At 44.8% G+C, this 11,782-nt stretch overlaps 1 protein-coding gene across 4 annotated transcripts in view; it reads left to right on the top strand.

The window, feature by feature from the left end:
* Positions 1-627: 627 nt before the first annotated feature.
* THRAP3 (thyroid hormone receptor associated protein 3) overlaps positions 628-11,782 on the top strand; it is a 35,623-nt gene continuing 24,468 nt past the window's right edge. For 2 of the 4 annotated variants that reach the window (XM_052812056.1, XM_052812058.1), the window contains exons 1-3: positions 635-721; positions 5,816-5,881; positions 11,582-11,667. The gene's annotated coding sequence lies outside the window, so the exon portion shown is untranslated. Of the gene's footprint in view, positions 722-5,815; positions 5,882-11,017; positions 11,197-11,581; positions 11,668-11,782 lie in introns of all 4 variants that reach the window. The other 2 variants (XM_052812055.1, XM_052812054.1) reach the window with 2 other exon arrangements.

Below are 11,782 nucleotides of genomic sequence, written 5' to 3'. Positions count from 1 at the left end.
CCCCCCCAGCACCGTTTGCTCTGTCAGCTCCCTTCTCCCTGGCAGGGATGCAGCAGGCTCATTCTGGCCGCCCTCCCCACACGCCAGCAGGCCCCTGCACCCTCCCTGGCCCGGCCTCCGAGCCGGTGGCCGGCAGCTGGGCCCTCGGGAGCTGCAACCGGCCCCGGGCCGGTGGAAAGAACCCGGCAGCCGCGGGGAGCCCGGGGCCTCCGCCTCCTCAGGGCCGCGGCCTACGCTGCCAGGGCCCGGGTGGGAAGGGGCGGCCGGGGGGGGGGCCCCTCCAGCGACCGGCTGCTCTGCGGCCTCGCTCCCCCCCCGGGCGGGGGAAGCGCCGCGCAGTGCGGGAGGAGGCTCGGCCCACACCGGGGAGGGACGGAGGGCGGCCTGCGCCACGGCCCAGCGAAGGTCGCCGCCGCCATTTTCCGCCCAGACCCCGTAGCCCCACCCCTCCCCGCCGGAAGCATCGCCCTCTCCGTGGCGCCAGGGGCGGGAAGGGGAGGAGACGGAAATGATGTAATACCCCCGCGCGGTGCCCGCTGGGAGTTGTAGTCCGCACGTCGCCGCCAGCCAATGAGCGCGGCGGGGGGTCCGGACTGCGGCTCCCGGCAGTCCCCGCGGGCGGGCGGCGGGCGGGCGCGAAGCGGAAGTGCGTGAGGAGGAGGAGAAGGAGGGAGGCGGAGGCGCCTGGCTGCTGAGGAGGCCGCGGGCGGCGCGGGGTCCGGTGAGTGCGAGTAGGCCCGGCTCGCCGCGGCGGGGCCCGGCCCTTACCTCCTCTCCGCTACCGGGCTCATCTCTTCCCCTTCCTTTCTCCCGTCTCGCTCCGAGGCTCCTCCGCGGCCGCCCGCCTTCTCCCCGCCCGCTCTGGGCCTCAGCGCGGCGCTACCCAACCCCCACCCCCCCCCGCCGCCGCCGCCACGTGCCGGGCGCGGCCCCGCGGCCCCCCCCGCCCGCCCCGGGCCTTGTCCCCGGAGGCTGCCCCTGTCCCGCTGGGGCCCGACCCCGGAGACTCCTCCTCCTCCTTGTCCCGGCCCAGCCCGTTCCTGGAGATTCCCGTTCTCCGCCCGGGCCTCCGGGCCCCGTCCTCGGAGATTCCTGCCCCGCTTCGGGCCCGTCCCCGTAGGTTTTCTCCCTTCGCCGTGGTGGCGGGCCGTGTGCGGGGTCCCCGCACGCTCGCTGCGGCACGGGAGGGGCTGCCTGTATTCCCAGGGCGGGCCGTCGGGGCCGGGGGGGGTAGCGGCAGTTTGCAGGGGTTGCGGTTTGTCCGGGTCGTAGCCGCGACCCCGCGGGCTGGGGTTGAACCCCCAAGGGTGTGTAGCTCTCGCAGGGCTCACGCAGCGGCGCGCAGCGCCGTGCGCTTCTCGGTGCAGCAAGGGTGGGTTTGTTCGCTCGCGTTCGCCGCTCTGCGTCTTCTTGTTTAAAAGTGAAGTTTGGTAGAACCCCAGGTGATGGGGCGGAATGGGCTTTGTGGTGGCACAGAGCCACCTGTGAGCCCTGTATCTTTATTTTCACCAGGCTGACGAGGGCTTGTGTCCCTAACTGTTGTTGTTTTGGGGAGATTAATGTGTTTGAGGGGTCTATAAATGTATTTCAAAGTCTCCACAAGGCATTTGTCACTGTAATTGCCTCCTGAGTGGCTTTTTGAGTGCATTTATGTGCCAAAAGGTGACGAGATAAGTTTGGAATAAGCAGTACTCCGTGTAGCAGCCTTGGGAGGCGCAGGTTCGCCTCTGTTTGCTGGCGTGTGTGAGGACTCCATAGATGTGGAGTGGGTGCAACAGCGTTTCCTTGGGACTTGTCAGAGGTGGGGTACTTGTTCTTGTTTTTTACGTATACCGTGATGTGTCTGATGCTGTGGTGTAAGAACAGATTTCATTGTTCATTGAAATAAACAATATGTAAAACCATTTGGGAAACGTTATAGGTTGTCTTACAGCTGATGGGTGGAAGGAGACTTTATCTGCTGCTCTTGCGGCAGTGTCAGCACAGAGCACGCGTGTGAGAGGCTGCAGGGTCGCATCAGCAAATGGATGTTTTCAGGATGCTCCTTCCTAAGAGCACAGACAATTAAATCATCCCATTACTCTCTGCAAAGGACTCTTGCAGTATTCCTTCCCGCTAGTAGCGAGGGCAGGTCGTTATGTCAATGATTCTGGTAAGGCCAATGTGACATTTTAGGTGTGTTTTTAATGTGCCTTTTGTGTGGACGCTGCCCTGAAGTGCTGTGGCTGAAGAGGAGATCTGTTCTTTGGGTTCATATTGCATAACCTGACTTCCATTCATTGAAAAAGGTATGTTTTGAAGCTTAGCTTCTCAGATTGCCTTTAAGGGAGTATATTGTAGAGACAGAAAAAATAAGTATTTAGACATAACTATGCCTTCTCCTGGAGCGTTTAGTAGTTCCTCTGTATACTTGCGCTGGCAGTTTGCAGGTGCCCAGCACAGAGTGAGGAAATGGCTGACTGTGAACTGCATTATTAGTTACACAATCGAACAGCAGGTAAGAGGATAAAATAAAGCGGTTATTGTAGAGAGCTAAAATGTATGTTTTTGTGACATAGGATCCTCTGTAGAGTCTAGGGCCTTGTGATTATGTCTAAATTTTCTTTGGATCCTGCTATTTATTTTTTGTTTCACATCCTCCCTGCTGTGAATTAGTTATTCCTACTTCAGCAGGAACAGGGAGGGGCATGTATGAAAAGTCAATTTTAAGAGTTATCTCTGAAGTCCTTAAGAAGCTGATATTGCTGGTTAAAATTGCTGCTACCGAGGCAGTACTCTAGCAGACAGGCCTTAGTGTCCCGAGATGTCTTTTCAAAACTGGTGTTGATACACGTGAGAGTGTGTGATCTGTAAACTATACAATCTCAGCCCAGGGGGTTTGCAGAGTTCTGGAGCCTGAACTGACAGCTGTGGCGTTGCACCGTTCCCCTTCAGCTGGGGCTCCTGCCCCTGGGAAGGAGGAAGGCGTACGGCAGTGTGCCATCGCCAGCAAGGGTGCGGGAGGCCTTGCCACCTGCTAACTTGAATGCCCGCATTTTTTCATCCTTTTTTGTCTGGGATCAAAAGGTGAAACCTTTTACCTGCCATTTTACTGTAAAGAAACAACCTGGCCGTGGTAAGGAGGCACCTATAGCACCGTCCACGTGGTCTCTTTTTGAGGTGCTTGCTGTAAATGCATTAGAGTTGTGGCAGATGTTGCTGCCCTGCAGTGTGTCCGTACAGACCGTGTGTTGGCAGTGGCAGGTGCGTGTTGCGATGAATCCGTGCCCACGTTCTCTGGGTAGTTCTTTGTCTGCAGAAGTCATGCCTGCATTTCTGCTGAGTTATGCTCTGGTGTCTTCCTGCTTTTTTCCTTCCTTGCTAATTCCATGTCTCTCTGCAAGCTCTGTATCTCTGGAAGACATAGTTCTGCTCTTAGTGCTTCAATGGGTGCTGTCTGGAAAGAGGTTTCCCTGTATGCTGGGATTTCAGAGCAGCCATGTGCCCCTGACCTTAACTTCCAATTCTGTTTCGATGAAAGTGAAGTTTTGTTGTGTGTATTGTAAATTAAAGGGGTGTTCTGCTATTAGGGATATGATAATACAATTTAGCTGTCTGCTGGTTTCTCCAGCTTGTTTAAGCGAGGAAGCTTTGTAAATTATTTGAGAAAATAGTCACTTGGGTCAAGCCAGGCCTGTGCCCTGTGGGTTCACGGGTGAGGCGTTTGAGATCGGCATGCTGCAGAAGAGCTGGTGGACACCTTCTAGCACGGTTGGTGCTATTTGAAAACAAAAACATTACATGTATAAAACACCAGGACGTAAAATAGGTGGCGGTTCAAGCAAGTCAGCAGATGTCACTTTTTTTTTCTCACTGCTCCCACTTTCTCTACTGTAAAAGAAATCTTGCTTTGAGAGGCCTAGGAAGTACTGACCCGGACTGGTTAGGCCTGAGGATGCTCTTCATTGTAAAAGTGTGGTGTTCCCTTTGTAGCTGTATCACTAGCTCCCTAAAAGAATAGTGCCATTTAAGCTTGATTTTTTTTTTTTTTTTTGGTAGCTCACTTGGCTTTGTTTTTGCAAAATGACGGTTTGCCCTGTCGGAACTTGTTAATTGTTTAAGCAGCAGCGTAGCTCTTGAACTTTTTTTCCATATCAGGAAAAGTTTATAATATACTGAGCTGTGTTTAATGGCTGCATGTGCCAGTACAATAAAGTGGGCTTGGGTCATATGGTTTCCTCTGAATTATGATGGTACAGAGAGTTGCTCTGCGTGGCAGGATTCCTGCTTTATATTTAGCCATATAGTTTAGGCCGTGGGCATTGAAAGAGAGAGGAATAGTGGTGTTAATTGCAAAAGCTGTTCCGGCTCTGTGGAGCTTGTGCAAGGTACAGGCTGTATAAAGGGCTAACGGTCAGCATTGGGATTGTGCTGGCTTGCCTTGTGCTTGGCATATCTCTTATTTGTGCTTTGAGCTGACCCCGTTGCTCTACTGGTAGGCTGTTGTTCAGCAAACACTCGCTGCTGGGCGAGCCTGGGAGCATGGCTTAAAACTGCTTTGTGGGTTTCTGTAATGGGTCCCAAGATGAGGAGAAGGTGTTAGATTTAGCACAAAAGCTCATCTTGTCTCCCCTGTTCCTGCTGGAGTCACACTGAAGTGGTGCCTGGGAACAAGTAGGTGCCATTTTGTTTCTGGATGACAGGCTGGGTTTGTAGGTCTGGAGTCTCTCTTATCATAAAGGAAAATATCCTTCCTCTCTTCACAGTGAAATAGAGCATTAGCAGAGGCTAAATCACTGCTATTAGGTTTGAGAAAGTTAGGAGTTCCTGCTTAATTTAGCTTTATCATGTCAGAGCTATGAATAGTAAAATCCTGGGATTACATTTCATGCCAGCTGAGAATTGTGTTTGCGCTGTTTCACTCCATGGTAACCGGAAGCTGTCACGTCCAAAAAAAAAAAAAAAAAAAAAGGCACACAGAGATGACACCCAGCCTTGCTGTGGGAACACTGGAGCGCTGGGTCCTGGGCGGGTGGCGGGGGGGAGTCGTTTCCTACCCAAGGAAGTTTTCTGTCAGTGCCCTTTTTTCCTGTCACATATGAAAATAGTTTGTATGTTTCTCCCGTTGTACTTGTAGGAGAATGAGGCCTCTTTGCAAAGCCCTGCTCGTAGCTAGTACTCCTTTGATAAAAGAGCGAATGGACTGCTCATAATTTCATCTCCAAATTCATCATCCAGCCATTTTTAGCCTGTCATGATTTACAGTGTAAGGTAGCTGTACAAAACCCAAAAAAGCCCCTGCTGTAATGCGAGGGGTGCTGTAGCTTGCACCGCCAGCCAGCATATGTCCTCCCCACTGCTGCCTGCATTTCACTTTTACCTTTGGTTGAGTGAAAGGAAGAAAGGAAAGCTTGGCAAGTAACCTCATAGGTTTCTCGGCTCTGAGAGCACAAAAGGTGATGGTGTGGGGGGCCTTAAGCTGAAATTCTGTTCTCAAGGGAATTAGGCTCAGTATTAATGATGTTAACTTGTGCCTTAACAGAGGGCTGTACACGTGATATCTTGTGGGGGTTGTGTACCTGATTATTTCAGGCCCTATGTATCTGTGTAAATTATTACATTTGCTCCTATAGGGCTGTGGATGAGATTGGTTTCCTGAGTTCAGGATCTGCATATGCGCTATCTAATTAGATTAAGTAATTTCGGCAGCCTTTTTTAGCTGGGAAACGGTGCTGGGATGAATGGCTAAAATCAGAATACTTTCCTATGCTTGTAAAATGTGATGATTTGCTGGTATCTTGATTGGTTTAAATTTGATTTTCCCTTTTTTACTTAGGTGAGAGCTCAATCACTTCTAATAAAGCAGTATTGAGAAACATAATTGATGGGAGACTTATATAAGGTATGTAAACACAGCATTGAAAACTATCTGTTCGAATAAGCTTATCCCTGTGTATGAGATTTCTGTGGACAAGCATTTACCTCTGTTTTGTAGCCTAGCAGAGTGTGGGGATAGCCTGTTCTGATGGCTTGTGCTTGCAATAACTCCTATGAGTTGTGTTGTTTGTTTTTTTTTTTTTAAGAACTTTTAATGTTATACCAAGTTGTGGAAATCCTTTTCTTTGTTTTCCCCTGACGTAAGGAGATTCAAGTTAAGGTAAAGATAAATCAAGTGCTGACTCGAGAGTAAATATGTGAATGGTTTTGCTTGTTGCAGCTTATAAATTAAAGTTGCTGGAGCTTGTATTTTCATAGGTTAAATGTATGAAGAGTAGTAATCCTTTAGGGCAGATTCAGTTTTGGCTGTAACTGTACTGGGTATTTCAGAAGATACTCCAAAGAGCCCCAGATTCAATTGTTTTTTACATTACTTGCTGTTTCTCTGGAAGCATAACTTCCACATTTTTCAAGTGCATTGTGGTCACTCTAATGAAGGAAATACTGGTGTGCAGAGTCTGCTGGTTTCCAGACTGCAGTGACCTGAGAGGGTTGAAAACTTCACTGGAGGCCACAGTTTATTCTTCCATTGCCGCGTGGGGAGTAGCACAATAACTTCAATTATGCACAAGTTTGAATTCTTTTGGTTAACTGATTTGTGAATAGTTTTCTTATGTAAAGTAAATTGGACCATTTCTTGCTTCTCTTGGGGGTTCTGAAACTACAGGCACAAGGATTCACAGACCCCCAACAGTTTTGACAAGGGTTCAGTTCACATTCAAAAACTGCTCAAAATAGTAGGGCTGCACTGTGAGGAAGCCATTAGTTTTGAGAAAGATCTGATTTTTCTGCTTGTCTGTTCCCAGGTTGTGTAGGTTTGGAAGCAAAAAGCTGATGAAATAGGTTTTCCTTTTTTTTTTTTTATTTATTGTGGATGTTTTTCTTCCACGTTTAACAGAAAATCCAGCTGCCTGACTTTTGTAGCAAAAGCATCCACATTTCTAATCCGCTTTTTCTTGGATTTGTTTTCTTTGAGCTCCCTGTCACTAAACTGTCTGAGTAACAACATAAGACTTTTTAAGCTCAAAGATATATAAAATATTTTTTATCAAGTAACTAGTGTCAGAATTAAAGTCACTGATTGGTGTTTATAGCTGCTCAAATTATTTGGAAAACGATTGTTCAGCACTGCAGTCTGCAGAATCAGTCCTTTTGGAAGAACTTGTAAATAGTTTTTCAACCATTCTATAGAACCTGCTTCTAATTGTCTGAAACCAGGGCTGGAGCTCAATATTAAACTTCTTTAGGGATTAGTTTAATTGTGTGAAAACCCAAACATGCTTGAAGGAAAATCTTAATTTTAAAAGCATATAAACTAGAGAGAAATTGGAACTGCTATTGACAAACTAGTGCTGCTCTTGCCATGGCAGAATAATCTGAACTTTTTTTTTCCTCAAAGCATGTTTGGCATGTATTAAAGTAGTTTGTAGTTTGGTAAAGTAGTTGTGGTTTGGGTTTTTTTGTTGTTTTTGTTTTTAGCAGTGTTGTCCAGGAAAATTTTTCTTGAGGAGGTTGGGAGGTGTAGTTGTAGGCTTTAGTTTAACTTGTGTCATTAATCTCCTGAAAACATATACTGGATACTTGATCTAGAAAGAGGAATTGTTCTGCTTTTTGTTATCCTAATGAAATTTGAACTGGATGATTAGAAATAGCATTTTAATTTGCAGTCCACCAGGCTGGCAGTGGGAGTTATGCAGGTGGCTCTTTTTTCTTCCCCTTAAGTGTTCTGTTGATTTCAAGAGCATACTTAATTTTTGGTGCAAGACCAAACCTTAGCTTCAAAAGGAAGAATCAAGTAGAAAGTGAGATTATTAGACTTTGATTTCTGAACTAGCAAAGCCAGCGTGTGCTTTCTGTACTCTGTACGTTACTGCTGGCACTTCCAGTGTGCTCTGGCATGTAGATAGCTGCAACTTTTTTTCCACTTCAAGTAAGCTCACAGCAAAATCTCGTGCAGCTGCAGCACAAAGCTTGCTGGGAGATAGATTTTACATAGCTGTCATGCATAGCAAGGTTAATTTGTCATGCTTCTGGACTGCTCTTTTACAACAGGAGCTTTAGTTCACTTCAGTGTATTGATGGTTGTCAAACTTAACTGATTTAGGAATATTATTTTCAATTTTAATCTAATGTAGGAATTTGTGATAGTCAAACTGCCATGGTCATTATTTTGATTTGCTCTTTGATAAAACTGATAGATCTGGGAGCTGCAAGGGAAGAAGCAGGTGTCATGTGTCTTTGTGCTAACCGTGGCTGGGTTGAAGGGAGGCGGGTTTCGGCGTGTTCTCTGGCTGTGTCCCTCTGCATGAGCTGCCAGTGTGCTGCGATCCCAGCAGCAGCCTCAACAGGTGCAAGTGCAAAGTGCTGCTTGGACTGCGGATCTTTCCAGGGAATTAATGCACGGTATGAAAAATACCCTTTTGGGGCACTTGCTGCAGGGGAAAAAAAAAAAAAAAGAATAGCTCTTCTATTCTTTGCCAGGTACATGTCTAGAAAACAAAGATTGCTCTGATTTGACACTGGTGGCAGGCTGCTTTTACTAAGTGTATTGAGCCTGAGTGCAAGAGGAAGTACTAAGGACCAAATTTATTACAGTTCTATGTGTGTTTTTACATGAGCCCAGTAGCTGACGTTTGGCTTATTTAACCAATTTGTTCATATCAGTGTTATTTGGTGTTCAAGTAGCAATTTGGTATTGGACATAGTGCAAGTGCAAGTCTTATTCTGTAGGTAGATAGTTAAATTGAAACAAGATCATACTGAAATTAACTTTAAAAGATGCTGACAGTTGTTAGTTACTGTTGTGTTTTATTTGACACTTTTTATTTCCTACAGTTTGTCATTGTATTGTAACTAACACTTGGCAGTTCTTAACAGCGGTATTCTTACCCAAGTCTTCTGACATATCTACGGGTGCCACTTACCTCCTCTGCTTCTCTGGCAGGCAGGTCAATTAAAATGCACAGAAGTGGTGATTTTTACAGGCTTGTGAATTACAAGGTCCTGTATAGGACTGCATTTTTAATGGCTTGATCAGATTTTCTGCCTCTGTTAGGCCTGGATTTAGGTGACTACTATTGTTTAAGTTTATAAATAGCTAATTTCTTACTTTCAATGCTTTCAAAAAGAACACAGTGCTGACATTTCTGTTCGTGTCAGCATTTTCCAATATCTTTGATATCTTTGTAGAGTATAAATTGGAATATAGGGTCAATCAGCAATAAATAATTTTCATCTTCTGGGTCTTTAAGTTGTAAAGAGGCAGTTTCTTGGCTAGGACAAAGGCTGCCACAGTTTAAATTGATGGAAGCCTTTCAGGTACCTTATCCAAATGTTTAAAAGCTTGTTTTGTGGGAAATGAAACTGTTTTGTAGGATATTTTTTTTTTTTAATTAACTAATCTTGTTTGGGTTTTAGAGCTTAGGATTATGGATTGTAGACCTGGCTGAAGGAGAATTAATTTTTTTGTTCCCTGATAATGAAGGCTGTTGTGAGCAAATAAAGTAGCAGTTCAGCTGTTTCTCCCTAACTCAATGTTTGTGCTAGCAAACACTAAAGGGATGACAAGACGTTCAGGCAGAAATGTTTTCTCTAATGAGGTGCTATCTTCTTTGCTTTGGGTCTTACAGCAAAATAAACCGTAACAGTTTCATTAAATTCTGGCCAGAAAGGAACAAGTAAATTTTTGTTTTCCTACTGCAATTACATAGTGCTTCCTACAAATGCTTTTACAAAATATTTAATATTTGCAAATTAATGTTTTGTAAATGCTGTGTAATAAATTGAAACTACTGTAATGAGTTTTGCAGCGCTGTGCACACTTGAGGTATATGCATAAGCCATTTCACTTGCTTCCAAATGTTCTTAGTGTTTATACTCAGTGTATTATAGATATGAAGACAAACTGCTTCTTTTGATAGGGACTTATCTGCTGTGTTCTTCTCTCTAAGCTGGCAAGTTGTGCTACGTGGTATAGCAATCCTCAATGTCATTACATGCTTGAGATGGAGTCGTTTCAGCTGTAACATTTTGTTAGATGGCTTTTCTGTACAGGGCCATGGTGGTTCTGTTCTGCTTTAACATCTGTGAAAGATCTGAAATAATGATGAGTACTGCTTGAAAGGAGTGGAAGATGGAAAGAGACAGTCATAAAGTAATACAGGCCAGTTGGAAATAGGAAACAAATTCCTGGAAAAAGGCATTGTGAAAACTAGAGATGTTCTTCATTTGACCCATGTCTTGGCATATAGAAATGTTCTTCACAGTGTTCTGGAATAAGAAACTCCTGGAGTATGATTTCTGCTTCAGCAGAGAGCATTGAGCACGTTTCCTACTTTCCATATCTGGAAGAAAGGTTAGCTGTTCTTGCTTGTTGTGTGTTGTCTTGGTTCATTTTTTTTTGTAGTAGTGCTCTAAATAGGAGAACAGTATTCTTCTACAAAAGAGAATTCTGCCAGCTTTTTATCTGGATGACACCTGTGTGCAGTGGATTGTATCAAAAGTTTGTGGTAATGTTGGTGTTTGGGGAATAGGTGAAAAAACAAACAAGACTCAAGTGTTTTAACACAAAGCAAGAAAAAATGGTTACAGCAAATTTTTTTCTGGTAGCCACTGTGAACGGCTGAATGTCAAAGGTCTTTGTAAGGTAAAAGGCAAGATTTCCTTCTTTCGTGGATGTTTAGACAGACAGACATGACAACAGTAAAAATAAAAAAAAAAATCTGTGGTGTTCTTTATTTGGCCTTTTTCAAAGATTGGTAAGCATGACTTAGAAAACTCTAAACCTTGCAATACAACCTTCCCTCTTGGGTGAGCACAGGACTTAATCACCATTTCAGAGAAAGTATAATCTTCAAGTAGCCTTGAAACCTTTTTTCAATGAGGTAAACAGAAGAAATGAATAGCTTTAAACAAATTTATTTTATGGTTGAACACAGAGTAAATGACATTCTTGCTGTTAGATCAGAGGTTTAATAACGTGGAGTAATTTATGAGGTTGTGTTTACTGTTGTTTTCTTTTTTTAAACTTACACCCCTCTAGCAGTGCATGGAAGGATACTGAAATGTAACTGTAGACATGTCAAAACAGCTCACAGTGGACTGGTGGCACCCTTTGAAGACGACGATATGCTGATGGATGAATTTGTCAGGAAAACAGTTATTTCTCTTGGCTTGTGGATTCTCTTTAACAATACGGGGAAATCCTTAGTCCTGAATCCAGTAAGACCATACAAATACGCTGAGAGAAATTACTTCAATACGGCTGTACAAATGTAATGACAGCTATTAGTATGTATATAACAGGAGATGGGATGGGGTACAGTGGAGATGGAGGAAGGAAGAAGTGGACTTAAAATTTTGAAAGCTTGAATAACCATTTTAAAAACTACGTTCTTCATAAAAGTACATGAAAGAATTCATGGTGAAGTGAGTGATGAACTTTTGCAATGTATGCGCTCTGTTGAAATACTTAAGATATGATGAACATTTTGGGTACAGCACCGGATGCTAGCTTAAGGAAGCTAGACTCCTGTTGATCATTGGTGGCCGTAAGTACAACAAAGTACATACAACGATGCTTCAGTGCATTTTCTTCTCATTTCAGGTTTGCTTCCTGATTTCATAATTGATAAAGCTGAGACGGTGAAACCTGACTGTTGAAGGGTGCAAGGTGTGAACCTGCTCAAGCAGGTAAGCACACAATGGAAACTAAAATCTTCAAAAGTGGTAAAACTGCCTGTTTGGGGATTTGGAGTATACCTTCTTGTATCCCCTCTATCCTGGGCATACTGCAAGTTAAACTATC

The sequence above is a fragment of the Harpia harpyja genome, chromosome 16 (assembly GCF_026419915.1).
Source record: "Harpia harpyja isolate bHarHar1 chromosome 16, bHarHar1 primary haplotype, whole genome shotgun sequence".
Taxonomy (NCBI): Eukaryota; Metazoa; Chordata; class Aves; order Accipitriformes; family Accipitridae; genus Harpia; species Harpia harpyja.
The sequence above is the reverse complement of the archived record's forward strand: the minus strand, read 5'-3'. Positions and strand labels throughout refer to the sequence as shown.